At 49.0% G+C, this 9,918-nt stretch overlaps 1 protein-coding gene across 2 annotated transcripts in view; it reads left to right on the top strand.

The window, feature by feature from the left end:
• The first annotated feature begins 3,033 nt into the window (after positions 1 to 3,033).
• SV2B (synaptic vesicle glycoprotein 2B) overlaps positions 3,034 to 9,918 on the top strand; it is a 64,908-nt gene continuing 58,023 nt past the window's right edge. Inside the window, exon 1 of one of the 2 annotated variants that reach the window (XM_018069668.1) lies at positions 3,034 to 3,312. The gene's annotated coding sequence lies outside the window, so the exon portion shown is untranslated. Of the gene's footprint in view, positions 3,313 to 8,749; positions 8,897 to 9,918 lie in introns of those variants that run through there. The other variant, XM_018069669.1, reaches the window with a different exon arrangement.

The raw sequence follows: 9,918 nt of genomic DNA, 5'->3' as shown, positions 1-9,918 counted from the left end.
CCCGTCAGCTCAGGGATTTTCCATGACATCCCTTGGACTTGTTTAACCCCTGCTCGACATCTAAGCTGTTTTCTCCTGGCTCCTGTTTGGACAAGGATGCCTCCAAGGCCAGGTCTGCTGAGGCTACTCATGCAGACTATGCAAGAGGGCTCAGGGCAGGACAGAGGGACACTCTCTGTGCATGTGAGTGTGTGCCCCCCTGCACATGTGTGAGTGCCTGTGTGTGGAGGGGACATGAAAACCAGCCAAAAACCTCTGCTCTGCCCTCCGTTCAGCACCCTGTGATACTGAGTGCCTGTCACAGCAAGCGCCCTGGTGTGTAAGCAATGGCTCTGGCAGAGCCATGAAATATGCATTGTTTGTGTGGTTTTAGAGTCATACATTTCTCTGATTATCTTCCTTTCACTTGACAGCCTGTGAGCCACCGGAGAAGCTGCTCCATCACCACTTAACTTCTTTTGTTTCAGTTTCCCTTGTACACCCTCCCCACAGCATGCGAGGACTCCTGAAGGAGGGAACCCTGGTGCGCCCAGATCTGCACCTCAGTGCAAGAGTCCCTGGTGTCTTGTTCATGCAAGGAGGCAAAAAAATTCCCCCTGATGCTGTAGGTGAGACAAAAAAAGGAAAATGTTTTGATTGTGGCTGTGGGGCTCTGCTCCACCCATGTGGACTGGCCAGATCTCCCGTCTGACCCTGCTCCCCAGGAGGTCTGGGGCTGCTCAGTGAGTTATAGGATTAGATAAAGCCCTCTTTGCCTGTGGAACCATGTTGATAACTACACCTGCAGCCTTTACACAGACACCTATTTCCCTGGGACATAAGAGCTTACATAATTTTATTCATCTCCATGACAGTTCCTTATTCATTGCAGCTCTGCTTTGTTTTCCATTTACTTCTTGCAGCTCTGAAACAGTTGGATTGCTGCAGATTTCATTAATGTGCTCTTATGAACAGAAAGATGTTATGCCTCCCCATCCTAGTGCCTTGGATGTCAGGCAGCCCGTGAGGCTCAGGTTCCCTGCCGGCACCATATGGCACTACGGAAAATGGCTCTCCCTGGCTGAGGTACCTGGATACGGGCAGCAGTGATTAACAGAGAAGCACAGTAGGGCACAGAGGTAATTAGAAACACTGATAAACACAATGCAATGGTAAGGAATGCCTCCCAGATTTATTGCCTCCCTCTCTGTTCATTCTGCTATGAGGTTTAGTACAAATTTAACTGGACTAGATCTATCCTGCATGGGAAGCAGTAAGCAAAGTGGATGCAGGGATTTTTCTGGGAATTGGGAAAAGCCCAGCAGGGACACTGGGGTGCTCATTTGACCAGCCTGCCACATCTTTCCTCACTGCCAATTTCTTCTGCCAGCAGAAGGTGACATGAGGCAGAGCAGCCTTTTTCCAACAGCAACTGGGATGGAGCTGGGAGAGCATCTCCAGGAGTGCCCCAAGCCCTCTCCAGGGGAGCACAGTATGAACAGTGCTGTGCTTCCTGAGTATGACCCACACACAGATCTGAAACCTGCAAACAGAGCTCCCACGTTTAGAAGAATGTGAAGTATTAATGAGCTGGAGGACTCAGAGGAATGGTGACAGGCAAGCAAAAAGTGCTCAGTGCCACGGTGATAGACTGGCTCTTTTTAGCTTTGCCAAGGCCTTGATACTTGGCCTGTAGCACACAGGAGTGCTGGTAATAATTTGACTTCTGAAGTGCTCCCACATCAAAGCAATCAGTGCATTGTACCAAACACAAAATGCAATTAAGCTAATGTATTATGCGAGGAAGAATAAAGCTGAACTTTAGATTTAAGTTCCAATTTTTAAATGAGTGGGTGTTTAAAAAAAAAATGAATTAATCACCTACTGCATTTTTCCTGTGGAACTGATGCCACCAGTGCAGTCACAGGAACTGTATCAGCAAGCCATCGGATAAAGAGAAAATTTACAGGCCCAATTTGGAATACTGTCAATAATTACAAGCACAAGCACACTTGAGCTGGAGATTCAGTAATTTTTATTACATGTGTCAAACTGCAGCAATATGATCCATAACACCAAGATTCCATTACAAATAATTGGTAAGAACTGGCTCCACGAGGATATTACTTGTCAGGGATGACCTCGTCTCAGGAAAAAATGGAAAAGAGTAACAAGGAGTAAGAGGGGAAACTGAGGCACTGAGTGGGAAAGTAGCTTTCTAGGGGTTACCTGCTGACAGACCCAGGATGGGTGTCTGGGCTTTCAGTTCCACTTCTTTGCTCAAGTACAAGGGATTCACACTGCCTTGTAAATCCATCCCCATTTCCTTTCTCAGAAGCCTGTGGATCCATGCTCCTCCTCAGTTTTAGGTTAGGAGAAGCAGCAGTGGAAAGCTGTCAGTGAAAATCTTTATTGCTCTCATTATGGGGACTAATTTGGGCATCTCTGCATGGAGAGATGTTGCAGGGTGTGAACATGCCCCCCATATACACTGACAAGGCTTTTTTGGTTAGGAGCTGCATGTGTTATTCTTCAGTAAGACACCTCCTCATGTTACTGGTTATCTCTTTTAATAACACAAAATTATGTGGATGGATTTCCATGGCAGACTATGTTCCATGCTGCTGTGTCCACATGGTCTCTTTCAAGCACGAAATTGCATGGACAGTAGGATATTTCCTGCTACTCTTCTGGCAAAGGACTCCCAAATTATAAACACAAGGGGATTTTAAACAGAACAGGCTTATCCCACAGTAGGATTATCCCTGAAACATGCCCCGTCCTTAGCAATCCTGGGGAGAAGGGTCTCAAATGTAGCAATGGTCTAATATATAAAGTGGAGAGACCAAGGATGCCCAGTCATGCTGGGATTCCCCTCTGCTTACAGCTAGAAACATTCCTGTATGTCAGCAATTAGAAAAAGAAATAAAAATACCCTCATGTAATAAAGAACTCTGCTAGAGAGCTGCAAAATTTAGACCCTGGGTTGGATTTCATTACCGTGATGAAATTACACAAGCATTGCCTCTCTCTCTGCCTGCTGTGCAGCTCCTCGCTCTCTCCCCTTCCCTTCGGCAGCCTCCGCACGCTCCCTCCGCGTTCGCTCCGCAGCCGGGCTGGGGGCGGCGTGGATTTAGGTAGGACACGGAGCCCTGGGCTCCCTCCCAGCGCTGGGGTTCCTGGGCAGGGATCCCCTGGGCCGCATCATTGGCATGCGGCTCCTGGTAGGACTGCATCACTGCTAGAGGAGATGCCAGCGCAGAGCCGCGCTGCGCCGCTCGCCGCGCTGCGCCGCCCCGGCAGCCGCTCCGCCGACAACTTGGGGTGCCCGAGGTAAGAGCCCGTCGCTCCCCTCTGCCTTGCGGAAAAAGGGGTGAGAGCTGGCAGCCCGTGGGGGCTCGGTGCCTGGGAGGCAGCTCGGGTGGGGCAGGGGAAAGCTCTCTGCAGAAAACTAAAACAAAAGGTGGCACCGAAAGCAAAAATGCTCAAGGGCGCAGAGTCGGTGTCGGAGTTGGGATGGATCGATGGGAACTGTGGGGACTCCCCTTAGCTTAATGGCATTGGAGGGGTCAGAGCAGTCGAGGGCGAGTAATTTAAACCAGCCCCGTTACGCTGCCCTCGCTTTCTGCCAGGAGCTGCTGCGCTGTAGAGTTTTAAGTTGGGCTGAAGCAATTTTTAGGAGTGCTCCCGGTGTGTGCTCAGTTTGCGGTGGACTCGTGGGGAGGAGGAGAAGGTGTTTGCTTGGGGGCAGGGACTGTCGTGTCCGGATGGAGCTGTGTGGGACTGTGTGGGTGGTGGCACCCCAGGGCTGTGGGGGGGGGTGCCGGTGCCCGCGCACGCCGGCCCCGGTGCCGCACCCACTGTAATTGTCCTCCCTTCATCCTCCTCCCCAGACTCCAGGAGAGCTTATCTGCAGCTAAAGCTAAAAACTGCAGTTAGTTTTCTCCGACCTCCTCTGTTAGGAAGGGTTAAATGAAGCCACAGAGAGAAAGCAGCGATTTGGGAGCTGTCGCGGGATGCGGGTTCTGTGGCGAGAAGTTCCCGTGCATGTGTGTGTGTGCTCACTGCACACCCTGTAACACATCCAGGCACACATCTCTGCAGGACTATTTTTCTTGTAGAGGGCAAGTGTTGTTCAAGGGAAATTTTTATTACATGTGTCAAACTGCAGCAATATGATCCATAACACCAAGATTCCATTACAAATAATTGGTAAGAACTGGCTCCACGAGGATATTACTTGTCAGGGATGACCTCGTCTCAGGAAAAAATGGAAAAGAGTAACAGTCTGATGATAATAATGTGTAGGTGAGGAGCATGCAGTGCTCTGTGTGTGCCGAGGAGGATCCCTCACTGTGTTTAGGTCAGGCACTTCTAAGCACATGCTAGAGCTTAAAGGGGTCTCCTGCCATTGGGAGTCAGAGTAGAAATTCCAGATAGGATGAGATTAAATCTTGTGTCTGACATGACATGAAAATTGCTGTTTCGTGTCTCCTGTGTATCCCTGGTGTTATCATTTGGGGGAAGGGAGAGGAAAAGGGTTAATTCTGTGTCTTACTTAACCAGATATTGAATGTACAATAGTGCTGCACTGATCATCCCAGGCATCCAGCCGGATGTTCTGCTGTGCATTTGGAAATACACCTTGGTGCCTCTGCCTTAAATGACATGGGACCCAAGCACTTCATGCAGTGGGATGTCCATGGTCAGGATAACCTGGAGGAAGGAGTGGGAACAGAGGCAACATCCAAGTATTTTTCTAGTTCTTCACGATGGTAAAGCTCTCTTCCACTCTCCAGCAGAAAGAGAAGGGGAACATCTCCCTTCACTGCTAGACAGCTACCACAGGTAGCAGCACCTACAGGGAGACTCTGGGTCTCAAGAGATCCATGAGGCCCTTATTACCTCCCAGTGTTTCCCCTCTTCATGGCTTTGTTGTGAAAGGCATGTCCACCATTATTAGATGGACTCAGCTGAAGATCAGATCTGCAATGATGCCTTAGGTTTTCCTAATCCACTTTTGCAAATGCATGATGTGAGTGCTGGGGGAACCCTTCTGGAGCATTAAAGATAGACACAGAAAACAGTAAACAGGAGACATCTTTCCACTTCAGCTTGCCCAGTTCTGAGAGGTCTGTCCCATGAAGTAGCTATTTGAACCCATTTGTGTTCTGTAACATCTTTAAATGAAAGTCTCTGGTACCTGACAGCTTCTGATTGAAGGAGCTGAGCTGGATGTGGAAGCCCACTCAGGTTCTGATGCAGCCCTGAAGTTGCAAGTGCACAGCTGGGTGCTTCCCAAAAGTCAGCCTTGCATCTGCAGATGATTTCTGAAAATCTGACTGCATGTCTGCAGGAAGGGTGTGGGCCCCAGCTTCTGACAGCACAGTCAAAAAGGGTACGAAAAATCCTACAAGGAGAAGAGCACACGGGCTGGTGCTTGGTGCAGAGGGTGCAGGAGTTTTGTTTCAAAACAGGAATTGATCAGCCTGTACCTGCAGGGAAAAGGCAGAATGATGAAAACACATCCCTTTCTTGCTCTGAGCTGGGAGCATTACTTTTGGTAAAATGAAGTGTGAGAGACGAAAAAGGCAGGAAAATCCACCATGATTCATGGTGATGCTGTCCCACCTGTACAGCACACATTTGGGCAAAACTTGGTGAGGCAGGTCTGGGGTTTGAGGCTCATCCTGGAATTGGTGCAGCATGAGTCCAGTTCTTTTCCTTGCCTGAGCCAAATGAGAGCCCTCGGGTCCTCCCTCCTCCCCTCAGAGCTATTGTGGGTGGCCCCTTCCTGGCCACCAAGTCCCAGAGATGATAACAGTCCTTCTGGGGAAGCCAAAGCCAGCCTTGAAAATCCTCTTCCTGCATTGCCAAGCCAGCAAATTGATTTTCCAGATCATGAGCTGAACCTCTGAAATTGTTCTCTTCTGAAGAGATTATGGAATTACTCCTGTGCTAATGAATGCTTTAATGTTACGGTGACTAAAGTCCCATAAGGACTTTTAACAGCCAAAAAAGAAAAGACACTCTAGGAAAGATGAACCTGTGGTGGCTGTGTCAGACCTCACTTCACCATCTGGGGCAGAGAGGAGAAAAAAAGTGAGAGGAGGGTGAAGATGGACTCATGGTCTCCCAGGAAGCTGCTAAATCCATCAGGAATATCTTCTGCAGCTCCCAACTTTATCCCTCTGTTTTTGAGTGCAAGCAAGGAAATTATCCTAATGTTAACTATCGCTTTCCCTGTTCACCAGCTCCCTGGTAAATACCTGTCCCCTCCCTCAGTGGGAATAATCCAGCTCCTGGTGACCTGCTGGGAGAGCCCCAGGGTGGGCAGCAGAGCCAGGTCCTGTGCCAGGCTGCTGTAACCTGCCACGGGATTATCTGAGTTTAGCACTTCCCTTCTATCCTCCCAATACATTACTGTCAGGCTCTGTAGTTTGGGATCATGGCACTGGTTTCCAAATATACAGTAAGACAATATATTCCCTGACACCCCCCGCCCCCCAAAGGAGTTTGACATTTATCAGGGAGAAAATATGCTTGTGGGGATGAGTCTGCATTGATCCTGCTGGTGTTCAAAGAGCACAGTCTTGCCTCTGCTTTACTAACCCTGGTTTTATGGCACTGTAACTCCACAGGTTAGAAGCAGGTTGTCCCAGTTTTGAGCAAGAGCAGAGTTAACCCCTAAGCAGTGCAGGGAAAACGTCTCCATGCCACAGGAGCTGCAATGCAAGGGGAAGGCTGGTCTATATTTAGGTTACGGTCTCTGCACAGAATGGGTAATCCTCTTTCCATGAATTATCCAGGAGATTAGACAGCTTTAAACTCCCCCAGGCCTCCCTGGCTGCAGCCGGGCTCAGTGGGAGCCAGGGGGGCAATGGCCAGAGGGAGGTAGGTGCAAGCAGGTTGCTGATGACTCATTTGGCTGCTGCCAGCCTTGCCAAGCACTTCAAGAGGTCACCAGAGGCCCAGACGCAGAGTGACACAGGAGTGACGTGCAAGGCAAAAGGGAACATCCCGATTAGGAAAGAACACAGAGCTTTATAAATAATTGCAGAGACGAGGGAGTTGGCAGCAGGTAGGAGGAGGGACAGAAGACCCGAAGCAGCAGCTTCCCGAAGTGTAATATCCTCGCTAGACTTTTCCAAGCTGTTTCTCGAACCAGAAAAAGGGATGCTTTTGGAACTGCAGCCGATACATCCGAGGAGATGCTCCAAACCCACCTGCTTGGGCTGGCTCTGCAAATGCAGTTCCGGGGATGCAAGTCAGGTTCATCTGTTTGGAGTGCGAATGGATCGCTGTCAATACTCCATTAAAATGTTGAAGGGAGGCCAACAACACAGCTCAGGGACAGTGAGGGGTTGGGGAGGAATGGGATGCAGGGAGGGAGGCAGGCTGGATTGCACCAAAACCCGAATATTCCACTTAGTTATGGGGCAAGTGCCCACAACAGATTTCTGCCCTTTACTTATGCACAACTGCTAGAAAAAAAAGGAGTCCTGTCACTGGGGGCCTGTACATGCCATAGAAGAGACATTCTTGTCACCCCTGCATGTGGGTCTTGGGACAAAGCTTTGGTGGGGAGATGAATGAGAAAGGCTCAGCTGTGCAGGCTGGGCTGTAGTTGACACCCACTTGTGGTGTAGGATGCCAAGGAGCTCTTCCTCTGGTGCCTTTGGCAGTGGAAAAACCAGGGAAGAGGACCACGCCTGTGAAGCAGGAAGAGGGTCCTTGTGTGGGAGAGTGAGCTAGCTGCCACTTCTGGTTTTCTATCTATGGGCTTGTGGTGCAGCCACTCTTTTCCTCCATTAGTCTCTAGAAGCTGGGATCTAGCTCAAAGCTCAAAACTTCACTCAGTTTTCCAGGCTGTAACTAAAATCGGTGCAGGGGTTTGATTTCCCCGATTCCCTTTGCCTTCTGTTGCTGCCTGGACATCTTGCCACCTTGTCCTGGAGTTACATTCCCCTGGATACTAACCCTGTGGACCCTCATAATACAGCTGCCATCCCCCAGCCTCACCCTTTTTCTGGACTGCAGGAAAGTCAGGTTTATTCATGGGGAAGTTAAGTGCACCAAGGCACTTTATTATTCCTGCATTTAAATCAATTTATTCTACTTTCTGCCGCTTATGCTACATACTCTAAGTCAGGATTTTGACCCTATTTTATTTTCCCCTGCCCAGAACTGGGACAAATTGAAAGCCTCACCCTGCTGTTCATCATTCCCTCTTTTACTCACATCATCTGGAGGATGCCATTTAAGTAATGTCAGGGGAGCTTGAGTAGAAGAGGGAATAAATGAGCAGTCTCCCAGCTCACTGCTAGGATGGGAAATTCTGTGGCTGGCCCTGCAGCTCCTGCCTTGCCCAGGCACTCGAGCAGAGTCAGTGTCACCCCTGGCTTGTTTCTGCCTGTGAGGGTAGGGCTAGAAATCACCAGAGAAAGCCTGGAGGGAAGAAGGAAAGCAAAGAAGGGAAAGACCAGGGAAAGTCTTTGCCTTTAACGTGAGCTAATGTCTTTCCTCCCTGCCTCGAACATCCTCAATTTCCTGTTTAACTTAAAGTCAACACATCTGTCACGTTAGCATCGCCCTCTGCCTGGTTCCCCCAAGCCACCCCCCTCCCATCTGCTCTCCCTGCTGCCTCCAGCCTCCCTCCACTCCTATTGCTTTGTGGCTGGGGGTGTGTGCCTGCGATTGTGTTTTCTGCTGGCTGATGGACTTTTCCATTGCTCATGATTCAGTACCTGGATGTGGTCGCAGTGGGATGATCTGCTTGGCTTGCAGAGCATTTACTTCTAATCTCCGGCTTGTGACATCCTAGCAAAAAGGGGTGACCCTTCCAGGAGCAGCTCCACAGGCTAGAAAGAGGGGAAATGGCTGGTGAATGGCTGTGATGAAATATTTCCTAGTTCTGGTAAGCGATGATGCTTTTCTCTTTGGTCTCTTTCTGGACTATCAGTCCTGCTGCAATAGTAATATGGCTTAATGGGTTAAAAGCAAAGGGAGGGGAGCAGAAAAAGAGACAGAAAAAACAGTGAAGCTCATTTGGTTTGTATTGAAGCTTTTCCAGGGGTCAGTGCTCATCAAAGCAGTTTAATTACTGTTGGTGAGAGTCTGGGAACCGAGCGGATCAATGTGTGTGCTTGGGCAGCCAGACCAGCTCTCACTCACATGCAGTTCCATTGCTCAGCCTGCATATTTTTTTCTTACTGGATTTCCAGCTTGGTCTGATGCTTTCCATGGGGTAGTCCTAGGTGAGCTGCTACCTGAGTGTTGCTTTTTCTGCCCTGCACTTGTTACTGCAGGAGTTATGGGAAGTCATTCATAAATTCCTGCCCCTAAAACCTCTCAACCTTTCTAGCTAATAGACTGTCTCTGTCATTAAGTCTAAGTGAATTTCTCACTGAAACCAGTCCCCTAGGTTCTGCCAGTATGTGTTATATAGAGAGGTGCAGATAAAGATGTTTGGGAGGAAGAGGGTCTCATTGGACTACACTCTGCTGGGACCATGAGCTATCTGGTGTCCTGGGCACTGGCTTACTCTAAATGAGAGGTTTGCCAGTCAATATATCTCACAGGACTCTCAAAATGGGCGTCCTGCTTCTTAGTCGAGTGACAGCAGAGCTCTTACACTAGGGATGAATTTAGGGCCCTTGTTTAAAGAGGATCAGGGAAATAATAAACCTAAGAGCAGCCTTTGCAATCTGGCTGTACTGAATCTGCAAAGGTCTGTACATAACAAAACCCCCAAACAAACAAACAAACAAAAACCCACACACACAAAAAAAAAAAAACACAAACAAAGGAAAAATACAGCAGTGAAGCTTTGGCAGTTTTTCTGACGGGTACAAAGCCATGACCTTCTTGGTAGACCTGTGTTTCACCCAAAAACTGACACAAAATACGGTTCGGGGATACCAAAACAATTTTTTTCCC

Source organism: Manacus vitellinus, unplaced genomic scaffold, assembly GCF_001715985.3.
Source record: "Manacus vitellinus isolate BGI_N305 unplaced genomic scaffold, ASM171598v3 scaffold_16_pilon, whole genome shotgun sequence".
NCBI lineage: Eukaryota > Metazoa > Chordata > Aves > Passeriformes > Pipridae > Manacus > Manacus vitellinus.
The sequence above is the reverse complement of the archived record's forward strand: the minus strand, read 5'-3'. Positions and strand labels throughout refer to the sequence as shown.